A 19915-nucleotide genomic window follows, 5' to 3' on the forward strand; every position below is an offset into this window, starting at 1 on the left:
ATAACTGCCTACTTAGCATGATGCTGATCTCTGCTAGCTTAGCAGGCTCACAAACCACTGCTACTGGTGATTCTGTAGCTTCACTGTCATGGGGTTACCGTGACAGAGAGGAGCCAGAACACCACAGTGTCTGATTCCCCCTACTCCTGTGCTGAATAGAAGCATTTCACCTTCTTATTAAATGGTGTAAATTTTCTTTGGCAGTACAGGGGTTAATCTGCCATGTTGAGAGCGCTGGGAGCGACGCTTCTCAGCTGTGCACTGTTAGCCACACCTATCGCCAACATAATCTAGGTCCTTGCTGACACACATCATCAGAAATAGCTTATGCTGCATGGCTGTGAGGATAGTAGTTGGTGGTTAGTGGAGAAGGTGTTTGGTGGATTTATCTGTGACTGTTGTTTGGTTTAGTGAGTGTGTGATAATTCCATTTCTTCTCCAACTTTGGTATTTCCCATCCTCCACTCCCTGGTGCATTCCTCTGTTATATGTGAGTGTATATTTGTATGCCTGGTATTTTCCATTTCTTCTGTTCATGTTACCTTGTTTGTCTGGTTATTGTACTATGCTGCACTGCTACTCCCCCTTCCTTGGGTGGTCGAAGGGTACAGATGGAGGGCAGATTCAGGAGATAACACAAGGTACGTGGCCCCAGCATCTTCATCTTCAAAAGTAACCTGGAGAACAGGGCAATCTAGGGCACCACCTAGCATTAGGGACAGGAGCACCTACCTGGATCACCCGAAAACAGAGTTATGATATTCCCATGATAATCACATCCAAGGAGCAGTATCTCCTCTTCTGCTCTGCACTGTTGACAGGACATCACAGCCAATGTAATGCTGATTGACAGCTGGGTCACCACTATATACCTGCTAGGAGATGGCTATCAATCAGCATTTCTGCAGAGACCGCATCAGAAGAGAAGATGCTGTTCTATTGACTAGAGGTGAAATGAGGCAAAGTAATCACCAACTAAGTCAGGAGAGATTGTCCCTGTGCAGGACAGGCAGGTAGTTAGCAAGCAACTACCTGTCAGTTAGTTCTCAGTCCCATACACAAAAATAATATTAGTCCTAGATAACCCCTTTAGGGTTTTGTTCATGTTTTTTTATTATTTCACGAAAGCAATTACTAGAGACATCACTTCAGCCGTTATCCTGTAAGCAGTGTTTTATGAATACAAATAACTTTGTTATGTGCCATATTAGAGACGGAACATGAAATCATTTTGCTGCATGATTTGGGGAACGGCATAAGAACGTTCTCTCACTATCTTGAGTCGAGCGCTCTATCAGAAATGTTTTGGCCTTTGAATCTCTTTTAAGTACTGATTGTTCCCAGCTGAACTTCACTGCTGTCAAATAAAATCTAATCTGGTTGGATGTGTACAGTCACAAATGACATTTTAAAGAAATCGATTTCTTAGTAATCTACACTTTCTGCTCTGTATAAAGTAACACATAATTCCATAACATTTTGATGAGGTCAATTTACCTTATTAGAAAACAGGGCTTTAAAACAGGGATACAGGGAGGCCACGGCTCAGTAGCTACATCAGGTTCCCCACAGACCTTCTGAACACTTTTGTTATGTTTTTCTTGTCTTCACATTGCTTTCCAATTGTCAGCATTTTATTGCTGTTTTATAAAGTACAGTACCCACAGAGTGAAAAATATCTCACACATAATACTAGATGAAAGTGCATGAATGTTCCCATGTATCAGTTCATATATTTTAGAAAAAGTGACACCTGTCATTTCAGGTACCATATCAGAATAAGCTGTCATATGTTTGTAGAGGTACATGATGAATAACACTATTTTTTTTTACTAGCATTCTGCAATTTTCACTAGTTTCCCTCTATACAGACTCTACCTTAAATGTATTTTTAGCTGTCTCTATGCTTGTGTATTCTTCCTCTCCTGTCTCTATGTAACACATATTCAGAAGCAGCTGCATGGAGGATATTATGCAGCAATATCGGGTAGTGTAGCTGTGAATCCAACTCAGCACTCCCTTGTAAGCAGCAGAATGTGTGTCTTGAAACCTCTTTTACACTTTTTCCTTTCCTTTCCCATCTTCATGGACTTCAAAAATGCCTGTAATATGATCTCACAGTGAGCGGCCAACCTGCTTTAAAGGGAACACCTCAGCAGGATTGTGCTGAGTCACCTTTGGACAGTGTTAGGTCAGCGCCGTTATACTGATTAAAATGATACCTGGATTGATGAGATCCGTCTTGTGGTTGTTATTTAATCTTTATTTGTAGTTTTCAGTTAATGATGTGCTCATGCTCTGGGGCGACCTGTAGAGGATCTTCATGTGGTGCTCTGCTTACATATTCACCTGTATGGCTTATGAGTTATGCCCCTATTTTACATACTGAATATAATTGGTTCTGAAAAAAATCACATCCAGCAGGCAGGCGTCAGCAGCAGTGCATGCACTGCAGCATGATCGCATGTATAATATCCATGTAATTATTTTATTTGGTAATATACATGTATTCAGAAAAAAAAATCTCTGTCAAAATGACGCCAGCAGTACCTGCGCAGTATCATCTATCGGCGACCCTATAGAGGCTAATACGCAGGTGCCTCCGGCGCCATTTTGGTGGAGACAAATTTTTTCTTTCCTCTAGCAAAATAGCACCGGTGGTGCTTGCGCAGTAGCATCTATCAGATCGCTGATAGATGCTACGTAGATGCTACTCCGCAGGCATGGCTGGCGCCATTTTCACAGAGATTTTTTTTCTGAATACATGTATATCACCAAATAAAATAATTACACGGACATTATACATGCGACCATGCTGCAGTGCAGGCGCTGCTGCCGATGCCTGCCTGCTGAATGTGATTTTCTTTATGTTCAAAACATATTATATTCACTATGTAAAATAGGGGGCAGATCAGTGAGGGATCAGTGACCTGTCATAAGCCATAAGCATGTATACATAAGCAGAGCACCACATAAACACCCCCCCACAGGCTGCCCAGAAGCACGACCATATCTAACTCAAAACTACAAATAAAGATTAAACAACAACCACAAGACAGATTTGATCAACCAAGGTATCATTTTAATCAGAATAACGGCGCCAACCTGACACTGTGTGTAGTTTACTGCGCACAATCCTGCTGACAGGTTCCATTTAACATGAGCATGGCATTATTTTAATAGTTTTCCCAGAGTCAATGATGAGTTCAGAAGGAAGAGAAGTAGTTGCTCACTAATATATAGAAAGATGTATCATTGTCTGATAAAATATATTGCAAAGTTTCTTATATTTGCTTGCACTATAGATTTATGCAAAGTTTTTTTTAACTTGAGTTAGCATTTAGAAGGATATTCACATCTCCAAAATCCTATCCCAATATGTAGAAGGTGTAATAATAAAATGAGCAAATACCTCCAATTAGAAATGTAGTATAGTTTTTTCGATTCACTGTCTCTTTCCTCATGTGGAGCATTGCAGGACCTTAGGTATCCATAGTTACGACCATTAGCAACTAGCTAACTAACTGTCACTATATCAGTGGTCGTAACCATCCATACCTAAGGTCCTGCAATGCCTGCACAGGAAGAAAGAGACATATTGAATCAGAAAAACTATACTACATTTCTAACTGGAGGTATTTGTTAATATTATTACTATTTCACCTACTACATATTGGGATAGGAATTTGGAGATGGGATTACCCCTTTAAATAAAACGAGTTGTTAAAAGGGGTTTTCAGTGTCTTCATTGACCTGTGCACATATTCAGGGCATTCCCAACATACTCTTTCAGAAAAGTAAATAGGCTGTCTCTTGGCTGAGAATTCCAATGTCCCTGTAGATATTGTAAAGAAATATCTAGACCTTTAGTGCAATATCTTAAAAAAGCAAATTAATCAAGATTGCTGCCTCAATAATAAAGTACTGCGAATAGGATGGGCATCAGTCTTGTCCCATTGAAGTGATACTAACACAGTTATTACTCAGTTGTGGTGGAGTGCAGTAGTGGATGTCAGACATCCTTGTTTGGACTCATTATTGTTTCGTACAGTTCTACTGTTCCATCCAATAACTTTGCCATAATAGAATGTGGCGGTCCACCAGCTACATCAGGCCTTTAATGTACTTTAATAGTATATCATGGTACAGGATGATGTACTCCATTTCCAAGAGGTGGGCTGCCAATGTGTTGCTAGAGCATGGTTGCCAACTGTCCAGAATTGCTTGGCATTTTTTTGCCCTGTCCATAAAAGAAACTGAAGGCGCCTGTGATTGAAGCTGAAGAAACCTTCTACAGATTATTTTGAATATAATTATCATTATTATATAGTTTACAGTGACTGCAGTTGATATCTTCAAATCAGAATTATGAGCCGGAGACATAGATCACTGATCATCACAATAATTTATTACGGTTTTCCAATGTGTCCATAAAGAATGTCTGTCCTTGATTTTTTTATAAGCTGTCCAGAAAAAATAGTCACGTTGGCAACCTTCCTATAACTTGTGTAGTTCTCAATGTCTCTCTTTTACTTTTACCTTCCTGTAAATCTCCACAAGCTTCAACAGACAATGTAAAGCAAAGATCAGATCAATAAAAAAAAGGAATATTTCCTTTTTACCTACAACATAGAAGAAAACGATCTATCACATCAGGTAAGTGTACACAGCATGTCCGTACTCAATGGCGCATTAGCCGTCATCAGCCATGCACCATATGTGTATATAATTAACTCAGATTACACATTCTGCCTATCTGTTCTTGAGGTGATGAGCTGTATCCATGTACACATTACCTTTTCATTAAATATGGGAACATTTCCTGTCATTCCTTCTTAATGGCATGTCCCAATCTCAGCCTCTTCCCCTTGGGCAGCCCATTGGTAATAAGAATGTTCTGTGTGTACGAACCCCCATGAATTTCTAATAAGGCAACGGAGTGCCTGTAAGGGAGATGCAACCACCTGTAAAACAAAGTTACAGATTAGTAGTGACAGAGATCAAGCTCTCTCTTTGTTCCGGAATGCTTGAAGGTCTATGATGAGAAGAACAGCATGAAACTTCTTGTGACTCATATAAATAACACAACACAGGCTTTTTCATTAGAGCTGATAAGTTCAAAGAAAAGTCTTGGAAATGCATTCAAATACTAGTAAAAATCCAATCTGGGTGCTAACCCATTAGAAAGGCTGTGACTTTATCACTCAGCATGTTAGCTATTGTATTTAAAGTGAAATCCAGTTAAAATCAAATATTAGAAGTGTGCATGAACTAGAAACGTGACTGTTCTTCAGAGCCCTTATGAAACTATGCTCAGTCCTTTCCTTGCTTTCATCCTTTACCCAATATAGGGGTCACACAGGCTGAGGTGTTGTGCTGTAACCCTAGGCGCCAGTGACATGGGTTCCTCTGGGCGTGTGTGATGCTATTCCCTACAGATGTTTCAGGTCACATACTCTCAGATCAATAGTATAACGTGGCACAGCTGTGTCGGTGCACAAAAGAAGGTTCCCACACCAGTATAGAATAATCAAAAATTTTTGGCACTCAACCCCTCCAATAGCACCTAATTTACTACTGGTCATACAATATAGTGAGTATATATATATATATATATATATATATATATATATACATATATATATATATATATATATATTCTACAGTTATAGACAACATTGATTACTTCTTAACAGGATAATTTTATTGATTTAAATCTTGTCTCACCATAGATGTCCAGAAAATTATAGGGATAGGAGCAGTCTTGGTAGGTTTGATGTCTTTTCTTTTACTTTTATGTGTATTTCTGTTTCTTTTCCTTCCATGAGCCACATTTCCTATATATCTTGTTCCGTCCTCCCTACCACTTGTGCACATATCAATACTTGTTTCTTCTGTTATTGATATTTTCATGGATTGATTATCTGTAGTATCTGATTGTATATTGTATATACTTTTGTCGACTTTGCAGTTTACTGATGAAGGCTAGTTGATACAGCCGAAACGTCTATATTTGTGACTGCAAATAAAAATTCTTCATCTTTGCAACATACTCTCAGATGACATGTGAACCCCAGATGTAAAATATTAGCAATAAAGGATTAACTTTGTTTTATAAAAATATAGTTGGATCTGCGGGGTAACGTTTCTCCTTGTGGAGAGTGACATGCAATCCTAAAAATCACAATTGAAACTTTAATGTGCCTTGCCATGTGACTTAAAATAAAAGCCGAACCAGAATCTCAATTTGCAGGCATAGTGATCTGGGCTATTGCCCCATGTAAGTGCAAAGTATGAGATCTGACGTGGCTAGGTGACAGGCTTATTAGTGGGATCTAAGGAGTGATGTTTCCTCTTGTGGAGAGTGACATGCCTAGCATGGCATGCCAATGTGAAGAGGCTTATAAGCCTTGTAACACTCCTCTGGGAAATTAAATATGCAAACTGCCTCTTCAGAAAGGAAGAGGACTTGAACTCTAGTGCCACCTATTGGAAGTAGCAATCCTAAAAGTCACTATCGACCATTTAACGAGTCTTGCCATATAACCCAGGTAAAAGCCAAATCGCAATTGGCAGAGCCTTCCCAGGATTCAGGATTTTTTGACCGCATTAAGATTCAGAATGTCACTGTATCCAGTACAGTTATAAGGCTTGCTACCTCAGAAAATCTCCTTTTTGCACACACCCAGTATGCAGCCTAAAGGTCTGTTTCACACATCCATGTTTGGTCATCAGTCAAAATCCGCGAATTTTATAAAAAAACGAATCCGCCAAAAAAGGGGCGGATCTGTTTTTTTCCCCATTGATTTGCATTAGTGGCGGATTTTGACTGATGGTCGTCTGTTGGGTCCGTTATTTGAAGGATCCGTGAGAATTTTAGCGGCTCCCAGGCGAACCAGACGGACACTGCAACTTTTTTTGGTTGACGGTCCACTATTTTTAACTGCGCATGCCCGAAAGATGAAAGCCCGGAGCAGTTTTAACCCTGAAATGCTGTCCCGGGAGCAGCTAAAATTCTCTTTCTCTCTCTCCTTTTTTCCGGGCACGGGTACCTTTAAAATTCAACCTTCGCCGGATCCGTAAATACAACGGTCCGGTGCCACACGTTGCTGCTAATCCGCCGTCGGATCCGTTTTCCGCCATTTTCGCTGATTACAACTGATCTGAAAAACGGATGTGTGAAACAGGCCTAATCTGTCACACTCCCTATGACTAGCTTTACTTTCTTCACTTCAGTACTAACTGCTGACTTTCTCACACCAGGAAGTAAATCTCCTTACTCCCCAAAACTCCTCCCATTTGCAGGGTTGGCTACCTGTTAATTCTTCTGTGTCACTTATCTACACTATTACAATCACTTTTCCAGCACAAATCATTAAATTGGGACTATTCAAACATTAAACAATTGCATCACATATCAACATTTGGAAAATGCAGCAATATAGCATATGTCAGCACAATAAGGTCTTCAGTAGGGTGTTTCTTCTCTTTCCATACTCTTACAACAATATATATTGATCTGACCTTTGCTTCAGAGGGCATCTAGAATTTGTCTGCGTCACTAACTAGTGGAGCATGTTTAGGGACTGACCAAATGGGGCCAGGGTCAGAAAAACAGCATTTATAGCACAAGAAGAATCTGATTCAAAAAACAGACTGGAACAAAGAGAGACAGGGTACAGTGCAAATAGAATAAATGGGGTCAGGCAGTGCAAGGATCAAACCATTGTGAAAGTGTTAGATGCTAGCGGGAACTTGGGATGCAGTGACGAGAAGGAGGCAGAGCAAGAGTTAAGGGGCACTTTATGTAAAGTCGTGTACAGTCAATACTCCATGCAGGGAGTTTGCAGTAATGATACAGTACAAATACAAGAAAGGGAACGGTGGGTAAAACAATGTTAACAACAAATAGCACAAAACGATTCAACTTATCAGTCTGTAGCTTCCAGATGGACGAGGTTAAAATATCGCACGATTGCGACGCAGGTGCCGCGAGACGTCTCTGAAGCAATCTCGGAAGAAGTTAGGGCACGTCTCTGTACCGCAGCGGCATGGCTTGGCTCGTCCCAACGTAATCCCTCAGTCCTGGAACAGAGTGTTAAGTGACAGATAGGAGTTGGCTCAGCGAGTATGAAACAAAGTTCCGGGGTGGAGGCCACAGCAGGACCCCGCGGACAGGAGTGCACTGTAGGGTCGGCATGGTACTGCACTTCAGTAGTTGTCAGGGGTGCTGACCAGTCAGGGCTCTTGGGTGCTGGAGTCTGCAAGGTGCTCAGTCTTGTAGGTGCACATGTAGTGCATGCAGGGGCAGACAAGCTGCAGAGTAAACCTGCTGGTTGGTCAGAAGCAGCGGTGACAGAGTCAACCTTCTCCTTCAGCGTGTACTGTCTTCCCGCCAGAAGCCCCGTTCTCGCGCTCTCAGGTCCTTTTATCCCCACCCCGCCCCCTACAGTCAGGTGCAGAGGTCTGCATTGGTCAGAAAGTCCTACAGGAAGCTGTTCCCCCTGCAACACTGGTGACAGCCCCAATAGTTTCAGACCGGGCACGCAAGAAGGTGCCCTAGCACGGTCCATCCTCCTACAAAAGCATTCAAGGGTTATTAGGAGAATGACAAGAAAGAAATCTAGATCAAAGCCCATAAAAAGCAGTCCAAAGTGGACCAGGGTAATGTGAACATGTATACTTGCTATAGAAGAGGCTTAGGCAAGTTAAACAGGGTGATACTATGATTGCCATTACAAAGAATGAAACAATAGAAACTGTCAGAATGGATGTGTTGGGCAGACCAGTGCAAAGAACTTTTGAGATTCTTCTATTCTGTGGAACAATGAAACTAAGCTGGGACTTTTCTGACTTGTGTATCAGTGGTATGTCTGGAGGGGGAACAAATCATGGAGGTGGCTCAATAATGCCTAGAGTGAAGCAAGGCGATGGTTATACGATTCTAAAGGGATGCTTTTCTTTGGCCCTAGAAACCTGCAGTTTGTTGGGTACAAGATGATTCAATCATGAATCAGAAAATCACAAGACAAAATATAGTGTATTTTGTGAAAAAATTTTATACTAGTAACACTTCAACTTTGAGATGCAGAATCTTGAAAAAAATTCGAAAATCGAGAAAATCACAGTGTATGATTTCTACAAAATTAATTTGCATATTATTGCATGAAATAAGTATGTAATATAATAGAAAAACTGAACTTAATATTTGGTACAGAAAACTTTCTTTTCCATAACAAAGGTCAGATGTTTCCTGTAATTCTTAACCAAGTTTGCACACACTGCAGCAGGGATTTCGCCCCACTCCTCCGTAGAGATCTTCTCCAGATCTTTCAGGTATCGGGGCTTTCGTTGAGCAACATTGAGTTTCAGCTCCCTCTAAAGATTTTCCATTGAATTCAGGTCTGGAGACTGGCTAGACCACTCCAGGACTTGAAATTCTGCTTATGGACCTTCTCCTTAGTTGCACTGGCGGTGTGTTTCAGGTCATTGTCATGCTGGAAGACCCAGCCATGACCCATCTTCAATGCTCTTACTGAGGGAAGGAGGTTGTTGGCCAAAATATCAGAATACATGACCCCATCCATCCTCCCTTCAATATGGTGCAGTCGTCCTGCCCCTTTTGCAGAAAAGTATTCCCCAAAGTATCATGTTTTCCCCACCATGCTTCATGGTTGGGATGGCGTTCCCGGCGTTGTGATCATCCTTCTTCCTCCAAACACGGTGAGTGGAGTTGAACCAAAAAGTTCTATTTTGGTCTCATCTGACCACATGACCTTCTCCCATGCCTCCTTTGGATCATTCAGAAGGTAATTGGCAAACTTTAAACGGGCCTAGACATGTCCTGGCATGGGGCTGGCATGGGGACCTTGGGTGCCTGTTAGGATTGGCGGAATGCACCAAATAAGAAATTACAATAAGGTGCGTTCACAATCCAGGGTCCGCCGTGCGGTGATGAAGAAACCGCAGCTAGCACAATGGCGGAGCAAGGCTGCGAGAAAACACTTAAAGCACTCTGAGTTGAATGTCACTCAGTGTGCACAGAGTTCAAAGTAACAAGTGGTACAATGAAGCAACGCACAAAGGACTATACCCTGTTAGACTGCACAGGTGTATAGAAAAATAGTAATTGAGTCCCTATAAATTAACCTCTCAGGGAAGACTAAGCTAGTGGTTGACCCTGCTCTGACACATGGTGTGCTTTAGCATGCGCACCTGAGGATGCCCAATGCAGATGCTAAGTTCAAGTGGGAGTTCCCACACTACACTGCCTGTCGAAACAAACACTTGCAGTGCTATTAGCGGCACACGTGCACACAGGCTGGTAAAGTAGCCACCAACACAGCAAACACACATGATATTAGCACACGGGTGTGTGCCATTGAGAGCTTTTTATACCTTGCTCAAGTCCAAACAGACAGGACCATGCCTGTGGACCAATCTGAAGCTGCCACATCACCAGAGCATCTGACGTCCGAGCACCAATGATAAGACACCATATCATGGAAATGCTCAGTAGGGTGAAATCTGGACTTAAGGCCCTTTTACATTTAGCGATGCACCAGCAATCTGACCAGCAATACGACCCAGTCAGGATCGCTGGTGCATCGCTAAATGATCGCTAGTGAGCTTTCACACAGAAAGATCTCACAGCGATGCAGCAGCGACGCAGCGCACGATACTCACCTTTCACACTCAGCGATCCTGACGTCCTCCCGCCCGCCTCCACGCATCACTCGTCTCACACAGCAGGAAGCCCAGCAGGAAGCAGACGATGAGAAATGGAGCCGCGCGATCGACAGCGGGGGAGCCGGTCGGAGGTAAGTATCACACATAGCGATATCGCTATAACGTCACAAAATCAGTGACGTTTTAGCGATATTGCTAGCGATATCGCTATGTGTAAAACCCCCTTTAGGTTCCAGAGCACAATGCTGCACGTGTAAACAAGTAGTCACCATAGGCTTCACTGGAGGGTCGGCAGTAACAACGCATGCAGCACGAACCTGGGCAAGGCACTGGGATCGAAGTCTGCGCTGATCAGAATGGGAGACCACAGCACCAGACTGAATAACTAAAAAATCTATGATAATGAACAAATGAAAGTAACACATTGCTTTTCAACCATGCTTCCACAGAATTTTAAAAAAAATGAAACTCATGAAATAGGCCTGGACAGAAATGATGGTCAAAGGAACTGGCCAAGGAGCTCAGAGACAGGATTGTGGCAAGGCACAGATCTGTCCAAGGTTACAAAAAAAATTCTGCAGTACTAAAGGTTCCTAAGAGCACAACAGTCTCCATAATCCTTAAATGGAAGAAGTTTGGGACCTCCAGAAGTCTTCCTAGACCGGCCGTCGAGCCAAACTGGGCAATTGTGGGAGAAGAGCCTTGGTGAGAGAGGTAAAGAAGAACCCCAAGATCACTGTAGCTGAGCTCCACATATGCAGTAAGGAGATGGAAAAAAGATCCACAAAGTCAACTATCACTGCAGACCTCTACCAGTCGGGCCTTTATTGCAGAGTGGCCTGACGGAAGCCTCTTCTCAGTAAAAGACAAGTGAAAGCACGCATAGAGTTTGCTAAAAACACATGAAGCACTCCCAGACTATGAGAAATAAGATTCTCTGGTCTGATGAGATGAAGATAGAATTTTTTGGTGATAATTCTAAGCGGTGTGTGTGGAGAAAACCAGGCACTGCTCACCACCTGCCCAATGCAATCCCAACAGTGAAACATGGTGTTGGCAGCATCATGCCATGGGGGTGTTTTTCAGTGGCAGGGACAGTATGACTGATTGCAATTGAAGGAAACATGAATGTGGCCAAGTACAGAGATATCCTGGATGAAACCTCTTTCAGAGTGCTCTGGACCTCAGACTTGGCCAAAGGTTCACCTTCCAAGCTGTCATTGATGTTAGAGGGGTCAATACACAATATTAAGAAATGGGGTATGTGAACTCTCTATTGATAGTTTTCAGAGAGTCCAGTAGTTCAGCAATGTTATTTGTGGGTTTTTCTTTGCATCTCTAACAATTTTCCTGGCATTTGCCACAGGTCACAAGTGAGGATGTTACCTTTAGTAGCCATTCAAACCCAATTGTGTCAAATTTTTTATGCATGTTATCAGGCCAAAATCACCAGGGTATGTGAACTTTTGATCAGGGTAATTTGAATGTTTTGGGTTGTCATTATGGTGTAAAAAGAGAAAACACAGTAGTTTGACTATAAATGGCTTCACCCAACCACTAACCATGAGAAAGTTTTGGTGTTATCATTCATATATATGCATACATACAGTTGTGTGAACAAATGTTTGCCCCCTTCCTGATTTCCAATTCTTTTGCATGTTAGTCACACTTAAATGTTTCAGATCACCAAACAAATTTAAATATTAGTCAAAGATAATACAAATAAACACAGAATGCAGTTTTTAAATTACCGTATATACTCGTGTATAAGCTGATCCAAGTGTAGGCCAAGGTACCTAATTTTGCCACGAAAAACTGGGAAACCTTATTGACTCAATTGTAGCCAGGGATTGCATTGTCCCCTTGTATGCATGGCTCCTCATCCCCATCCTTGTCTGCATGGCTCCACATCCCTGTCCTTGTCTGCATGGCTCCTCATCCCCATCCTTGTCTGCATGGCTCCCCATTGCTATCTTTGTAAGCATGTCTCCCCATCTCTGTCCTTGTATGCATGGCTCCCCATCCCTGTCCTTGTATGCATGGCTCCTCATCCCCATCCTTGTCTGCATGGCTCCTCATTGCTATCCTTGTATGCATGGCTCCCCATCCCTGTCCTTGTATGCATGGCTCCCCATCCCTATCCTTGTATGCATGGCTCCCCATCCTTGTCCTTGTATGCATGGCTCCCCATCCCTGTCCTTGTATGCATGGCTCCCCATCCCTGTCCAGGTATGCATGGCTCCCCATCCCTGTCTTTGTATGCATGGCTCCCCATCCCTGTCCTTGTATGCATGGCTCCCCATCCCTGTCCTTGAATGCATGGCTCCCCATCCCTGTCCTTGTATGCATGGCTCCCCATCCCTGTCCTTGTATGCATGGCTCCCCATCCCTGTCTTTGTATGCATGGCTCCTCATCCCTGTCCTTGTATGCATGGATCTTCATCCCTATCCTTGTATGCATGGTTCCTCAGCCCTATAAAAAAAAAATCCTACTTACCTTCCTTGCACGCCCTCGCTGCATCTCTTTCCCGTACCAGCAGCTCTTCCTGCTGAGCAATCACGTATCTCCGCTCATTAAGGTAATAAATATTCACCTCTCTATACACCTTTTAGAGTGGAGAGAGGTGAATATTCATAACTCTTAATTAGCGTGTACCCATAATAGCCCAGTAGCTGCTGGAAGCTGACGGTTGTGGCTGACACTGTGTCAACACAAAAAAATCTGCTGAAAAACTCGGCTTATGCACGAGTATATACAGTAAGGTCTTTATTATTAAGGGAAAGAGAAATCCAAACCTACAGGGATCTGTGTGAAAAAGTGATTGCACCCTAAAGCTTATAATTGGTTGGGCCACACTTAGAAGTAACAACTGCAATGAAGCATTTGCGATAACTGGCAATTAGTTTTTTACAATGATCTGGTTGAATTTTGGCCCACTCATCTTCGCAGAACTGCTGTAATTCAGCCATGGTTTTAGGGTTTCAAAGCAAGAACCTCTTTTTAAGGTCATGCCACAGCATCTTAATTCCATTTACCACAGCAATTCTTCAAGGTCCTTAAGCAGCGAAACAGCCCAGACTACTACTCCATATTTTGTTCAACTTCTACTTTTGTCTTGTCAGTCCACTGAGCATTCTCCCAAACGTCTTGTGGATCATCAAGTTCTTATTGCTCAACAGTGGTTTTCGTCTTGGAACTCTGCCATGCACGCCATTTTTGCCCAGTATCTTTCTTATGGTGGAGTTATGAACCTTAATGGAGGCAAGTGAGGCCTGCAGTTTTTCGGATGTTGTTGTGGGGTCCTTTGTGACCTTTGGGATAAGTTGATGCTGTGTTCTTGGGGTAATTTTGTTCGGCCAGCCACTCCTGGGAAGGTTCACGATTGCTCCATGTTTTTGCCATTTGTGGGTAAAGGTTCTCACTGTGATTTGCAGGTGTCCCAAAGCCTTAAAAATGTCTTTATAACCTTTTCCAGATTGATAGATCTAAATTTCTTTGTTTCTCATTTGTTCCAGAATTTCTTTGATCGCAGCATGTTGTCTAGCTGTTGAGGATCTTTTGGTCTACTTCACTGTGTCAGGCAGATCCTATTTTAGAAATTTTTTATTGAGAACAGGTAAGGCAGCAATCAGGCATGTGTGTCGCTAGGGAACTTGTACTCTAACCACAGTTAATTTATGTGTTAAGGTGGGGAGGAATCACTTTGTCACACAGGGCCCTGTAGGTTTGGATTTCTTTTTCCCTTAATAATAAAGACCTTCATTTAGAATCTGCATTTTGTGGTTACTTGTGTTATCATTGTCTAATATTTACATTTGTTTGGTGAACTGAAACATTTAGGTGTGACAAACCTGCAAAAGAACAGGAAATCAGGAAGGGGCAAAAAAAACTTTCGCACAACTGTATATGTGTATGTACAGTGGGGGAAATAAGTATTTGATCCCCTGTTGATTTTGAAAGTTTGCCCACTGACAAAGACATGAACAGTATAATTTTAAGGGTAGGTCAATTTTAACATTGAAAGATAGAATGTGTCACGATACTAGTGAAGACAACTGGACACCAGTGGCTAGGTCAAAGAGACTGCAGACACAATGGGTTGCGCAAGCAATATTGTATTAGTGATCTGAATGCAATATAGCATATAAGTCCAGATAAATGTTCAGTCAATCTGATAAATGGTAATAGCAGAGTTGATACTCTGCGACACAGCATTCAAAGTCACTGAGCAATGCGGGCACAAGACACAGACTCTTGCAGAGCGGAGGAACACACTAGCTGGCTGGAGTTCTTACTTCACCGCAGGTGTAGTCAGGCAGAGGTTCCTGAAGTCAAGTATTCAGCAATCACTCGGTCAGCAAGCAGGGATCCAGACGTGCAGGTCGACGGAGGACTCCGCCGTTAAGAGAGGACCAACAGGGATAGTAAGTCCAGGCTTGGGACTGCAGAGGCACAAAGTCCAAAACATAATACTCAAGCAATGAAACAGAACAGGTGTTGGCTTTATATACAGCTTTGGCAGGAAGCAAGATGGCCGACTTGTGAAACATCAAGATCCATGTTAACTAAGGGCAAGTCTAAGGGCAAGAAAAAACAGATTCTAGGACTAGATACTGACAGAAGGTCAAAAAAAATCTAGAAAATCACATTGTATAAATTATATAAATTTATTTGCATTTTGCAGTGAGAAATAAGTATTTGATCCCTTACCAACCATTAAGAGTTCTGGCTCCTACAGACCAGTTAGATGCTCCTAATCAACTCGTTACCTGCATTAAAGACAGCTGTCTTACATAATAACCTTTATAAAAGACTCCTGTCCAGAGACTCAATTAATCAGTCAAACTCTAATCTCTATAACATGGGCAAGACCAAAGAGCTTTATAAGGCTGTCAGGGACAAGATCGCAGACATGCACAAAGCTAGAATGAGCTACATAAACATAAGATCTTGCTGCAGATAAGTGAAAACACACAAAAGTGTTCACAGTTGTAACCACACCCACATTGGATAGGGGTGTATATAAAACTCCCCACAAGTCATTTTGTTTTATACACCTGAGGAACGCTCTTTTAGAGCAGAAACGCGTTGTGTTTTAATACCTATTTAAAGTTTTTTTGTTTTTTTAGTTACTGCAAGCATGAAAAAATCTTTAATACTGTTTTTTAAATAAATTTAATTTAACAAATACAAAGTGTCTTCACTATTCTGGACATCACCCGAAGTAGTTGTTCACATCTGACATATGTTTGGGGATTGTTAGAGTGGATGGTCTGGAACTGGAAACTCCAGGAGTGGACCCTCTGGACCGTGGCACCTTGGGGCCCCGGGCGAGCGGCCAGGTGGAACCGACCCCTATACAGGGACCGTTAGAAGCAGGCCCAGGGGTTCGAGTACCACGGTAGCCAGTAACAAGAGGGCCGGCTCACAGGAGACACGGGTGGGTATGACTGAGGGACGGTACTGGATACTAGGAACACCAGGTGTGTACACGGAAGCGCACTAACTACAGGATAGTGCGGGACAGGTACACATGAGCACGTATGGCGTGTGGTGAGTAATACGTCCGGAGGTAAACAAAGCAAGATGCGTGCAAGGAGCACGACAGAGTACAGAATGGAGCAGCAGTCGTGACAGGAGTATTAGAGTATAGGGACAGAGAGAGTGCCCGGAGGCACAGCGGAGCAAGAGACAGAGCACAAGATCTGAGTGGATGCCAGAGGGCACGACTGAGCAAAGATAGAGCAGAATGGAAGTTCAGAAAGGGTGCCCTGGAGCACCAAGAACACAAGGTGGAACAGAGGACCTGAGTACAGTGAACTGCCGGGCAGAGACACAGACATCCCAGCCAGGAAGCAAAACAATAATCAGGCACCTCTCAGAGGGGAAGGTAGCTTGATATAGCACATGACCATGACAGGCTCAGGGTCAGATCCTAGCCAGAAAGCACATGACCACTACAGCTTCTGGGTCAGGTCCTCTATTACCATAGAGAGGACTGACCCTGAGACAGCACTGACAGGAGCGCGCAAGCGCAAACATGACATGGAGGAGGAGCTCCGGGGACAAAAGCTGCATGTGCGCACCTGACGGGAGCCCCCGAGGGACCGCCGTACCGGAGGGAGTGACGTCGGGGCCGAAGCCCTGCCTCCTGGTGAGCGTGCCATAACAGGGATTCATTCCATAGGAGAGGAGCGCCTCTGATTTCTTTTTTCCACATATCCATTGGAGTTTGTGAATGCAACAGGACCAGCACAACTCCACACCATTTGGAAGGGCTGCATACTACGAGGTTGGATCCCCATTTCTGATCAAATTGCTACATAGTGTTGTGCCTATCCTGCACAACCACCACAGGTGAGAATATATACATATATATGTATAATGATTCACGATTGTTTTCTATATGTCATTTATTGAGATTAGGTAGTGCTCTCTGGTTTTCTCTCCCCTCATCTCAGTCTCCTGCAAAATTTTCTTAAGACGCTGGGTGACAAAGAAACAACTGTTGGTGCAATAGTAACAAAAGGGAAGGAATTCAAAATGTCTGTCAATCGACATCTATCTGGTGCACCATGCAATATCTCACAACATGTGCTGTCGCCGTAAAGGTTTAAAATCCTGCAAGATGGCACATGTGCAGGCCTGTCTGAAATTTGCTAATGAATACCTGGTTGATTCTGTGAGTGATTGGAAGAAGGTGCTGTGGTCAGATGAGACAAAAATTGAGCTCTTTGGCATTAACTCAACTCGCCATGTTTGGAGGAAGAGAAATGCTGCCTATGACTCAAAGAACACCATCCCCACTTTCAAGCATGGAGGTGGAAACATTATTAGTTTTGGGAGTGTTTCTCTGCTAAGGGCACAGGACTACTTCACTGCATCAATGGGAGAATGGATGGAGCCATTTACCGTAAAATCCTGAGTGACAACCTCCTTCCCTCCTCCAGGACATTAAAAATTGGCCATGGCTGGGTCTTCCAGCAAGACAATGACCCAAAACATACAGCCAAGGAAACAAAGGAGAGGCTCAAAAAGAAGCACATTAAGGTCAAGGAGTGGCCTAGCCAGTCTCCAGATCTTAAGCCCAAAGAAAACTTATGGAGGGAGCTGATGCTACGAGTAGCCAAGTGACAACCTCAAAATCTTAATGATTTAGAGATGATCTGCAAAGAGGAGTGGACCAAATTTCCTCCTGACATGTGCGCAAGCCTCATCATCAACTACAAAAAATGTCTGACTGCTGTGCTTGCAAACAAGGGTTTTGCCACCAAGTATTAACTCTTGTTTGCCAGAGAGCAAATCAATTTATATAATTTATGCAAAGCGATTTTCTGGATTTTAATTTTGATATTCTATCTCTCAATGTTAAAATTAACCTACCCTTTAAATTATAGCCATGTCTTTCTCAGTGGGCAAGCTTACAAAATCAGCAAGGGATCAAATAATTATTTCCCCCACTCTATAGCTGTCTGCCATCTGCTGGTGAGAAATGACAGGCAGCAAAATATCCAAGTAAAAAGCAGTGGAGAAAAAAGCTACATAGATTAGGCAGGAGGATTGACAGCATTAGGGACATTTTAACTCTTTAATCCTTCCCTTGTCTCATGTTTACACCTTGTATCAGTAAAATATGGTTCAGACTGAGAAAGGTAGAATATATATGTCAAACTGTACATTTTAGAACTTTGCTTTTGATATACTGTGATTGTTATTTAACTATAGAACTTTATTAAATCATTTTAACACCAAATATGTCTCATTGCGCTCATTATCCTCCCTTCTGGCCGCTGGATAGATGTATTTACTGTGTTATTCTTTATTAACTGTAGGAGTATTTCCATTAACAAAAATTGAAAAATTGGAGATGTGTTTTATCTATTCAGCCTGCCATCATTGTTTTATCTCCTATTACAGTGACAAGTCCCTGAGTTATTCCATTGAATAGAACATTAATTTGATTTGAAAAGAAAATATTATCAGGGGAGTGCGGTAATGTATAGCAGTCATTGGCTGACAAATATATATATAGCTTTATAGCACAATAGCTCATAAAGCTGCAGCGCCGTTCACGTAAAGAGCTGACCTGCTAGGAGAGTAATAAGGAAAGCCAGAGACTCATTGTCCACCGGTAACAATCGCGGGACGTAATAAAACAATAACGACACTTCTCTGCTAACTCCCATTTCAGGGAATCCCATTTTCCCATTTTTTAATTTTCTTACCTGCGTTCGAATTGCTCTTCGATAGCTCAATTGTGCACGCCGTATGTTCAGTGTACAGGAGAGATCCTCCCAGGGTATAGAAAACTTTAATTTATGGTTTATGATTTGGTTTTATGGAGCTCCAGAGGTCAGACTTTGATAGATTATAGGGCAACTGCAACTTTCCACTTATAAATCATGACTTATGGATATGGGACGGACCCCTACTCCATCTTAAAACCACCATAACTACAGTAAACCTAGGCACTAGAATAAATACACAACACATTATATTAGTTGTCAAAATGGCCACAGCTTTATTTAAATCACAGGATTAAAACAATCACAGTAGGAGTCAGGTGAAGTGCTAGTACATTGGGATTCACAAGTACTGTGATATCCCCAGCTGTCTGACATACAAAACCAGGACAGACAGCCATAAAAGGGGCGGCATGCACTGGCTTGCCATTCAAGCAGAGCCAGTAAACTTTCAGGGCACCAATGACCCTATTATCCTCACTCCTGTGCTTAACCACTGTGCCCGCCCCCGATTGACGTTACAAATTACAACGTCCTTGAGGCTGGCCACCAAAGCCGAGCCTGTTCACCACCATGAGGTTTTACATCCTCTATTAGTTAAAATGAGTCCACCTTATCTTGTCTGCAACTTCCACCTGACTCCTAAACTGCAAAGCCGTGACGGGTTATAAATTCACATTTGACACCTTTTTTTTTTACTTTTATTTGTTTTTTAATACATCACTTTAGTAAACTTATAAACTAGAAGCCCCTGCAAAAGCATTAAGGGGACTAACTTGGCAAACCTCCGACTCACAAAGAGTCATGCTACAGCTCTCAGGAGAGGAAAAACCCCCTGTGGAGGAAACCTCTAGGGAACCATGGCTAGCCATGATAAAATTGAACCTGGAATAAAATATATAATGGTAATTTCAAAAATACAATAAAGCATTCAACATACAAGCAATAATTAAACGTTTTAGGACAATGATTATAAACAGGG

General features: G+C 42.4%; 1 long non-coding RNA gene across 1 annotated transcript in view; it reads right to left on the reverse strand.

The window, feature by feature from the left end:
• Nucleotides 1-4309: 4309 nt before the first annotated feature.
• Nucleotides 4310-19915, reverse strand: part of LOC141088553 (uncharacterized) — a 723984-nt gene continuing 708378 nt past the window's right edge. Inside the window, exon 4 of the long non-coding RNA XR_012231978.1 lies at nt 4310-4964. This is a non-coding gene — a long non-coding RNA (uncharacterized lncRNA). The remainder of the gene's footprint in view (nt 4965-19915) is intronic.

Source organism: Dendrobates tinctorius, unplaced genomic scaffold (assembly GCF_039654945.1).
Source record: "Dendrobates tinctorius isolate UK_male_01 unplaced genomic scaffold, ASM3965494v1 ptg000039l, whole genome shotgun sequence".
Lineage (NCBI taxonomy): Eukaryota > Metazoa > Chordata > Amphibia > Anura > Dendrobatidae > Dendrobates > Dendrobates tinctorius.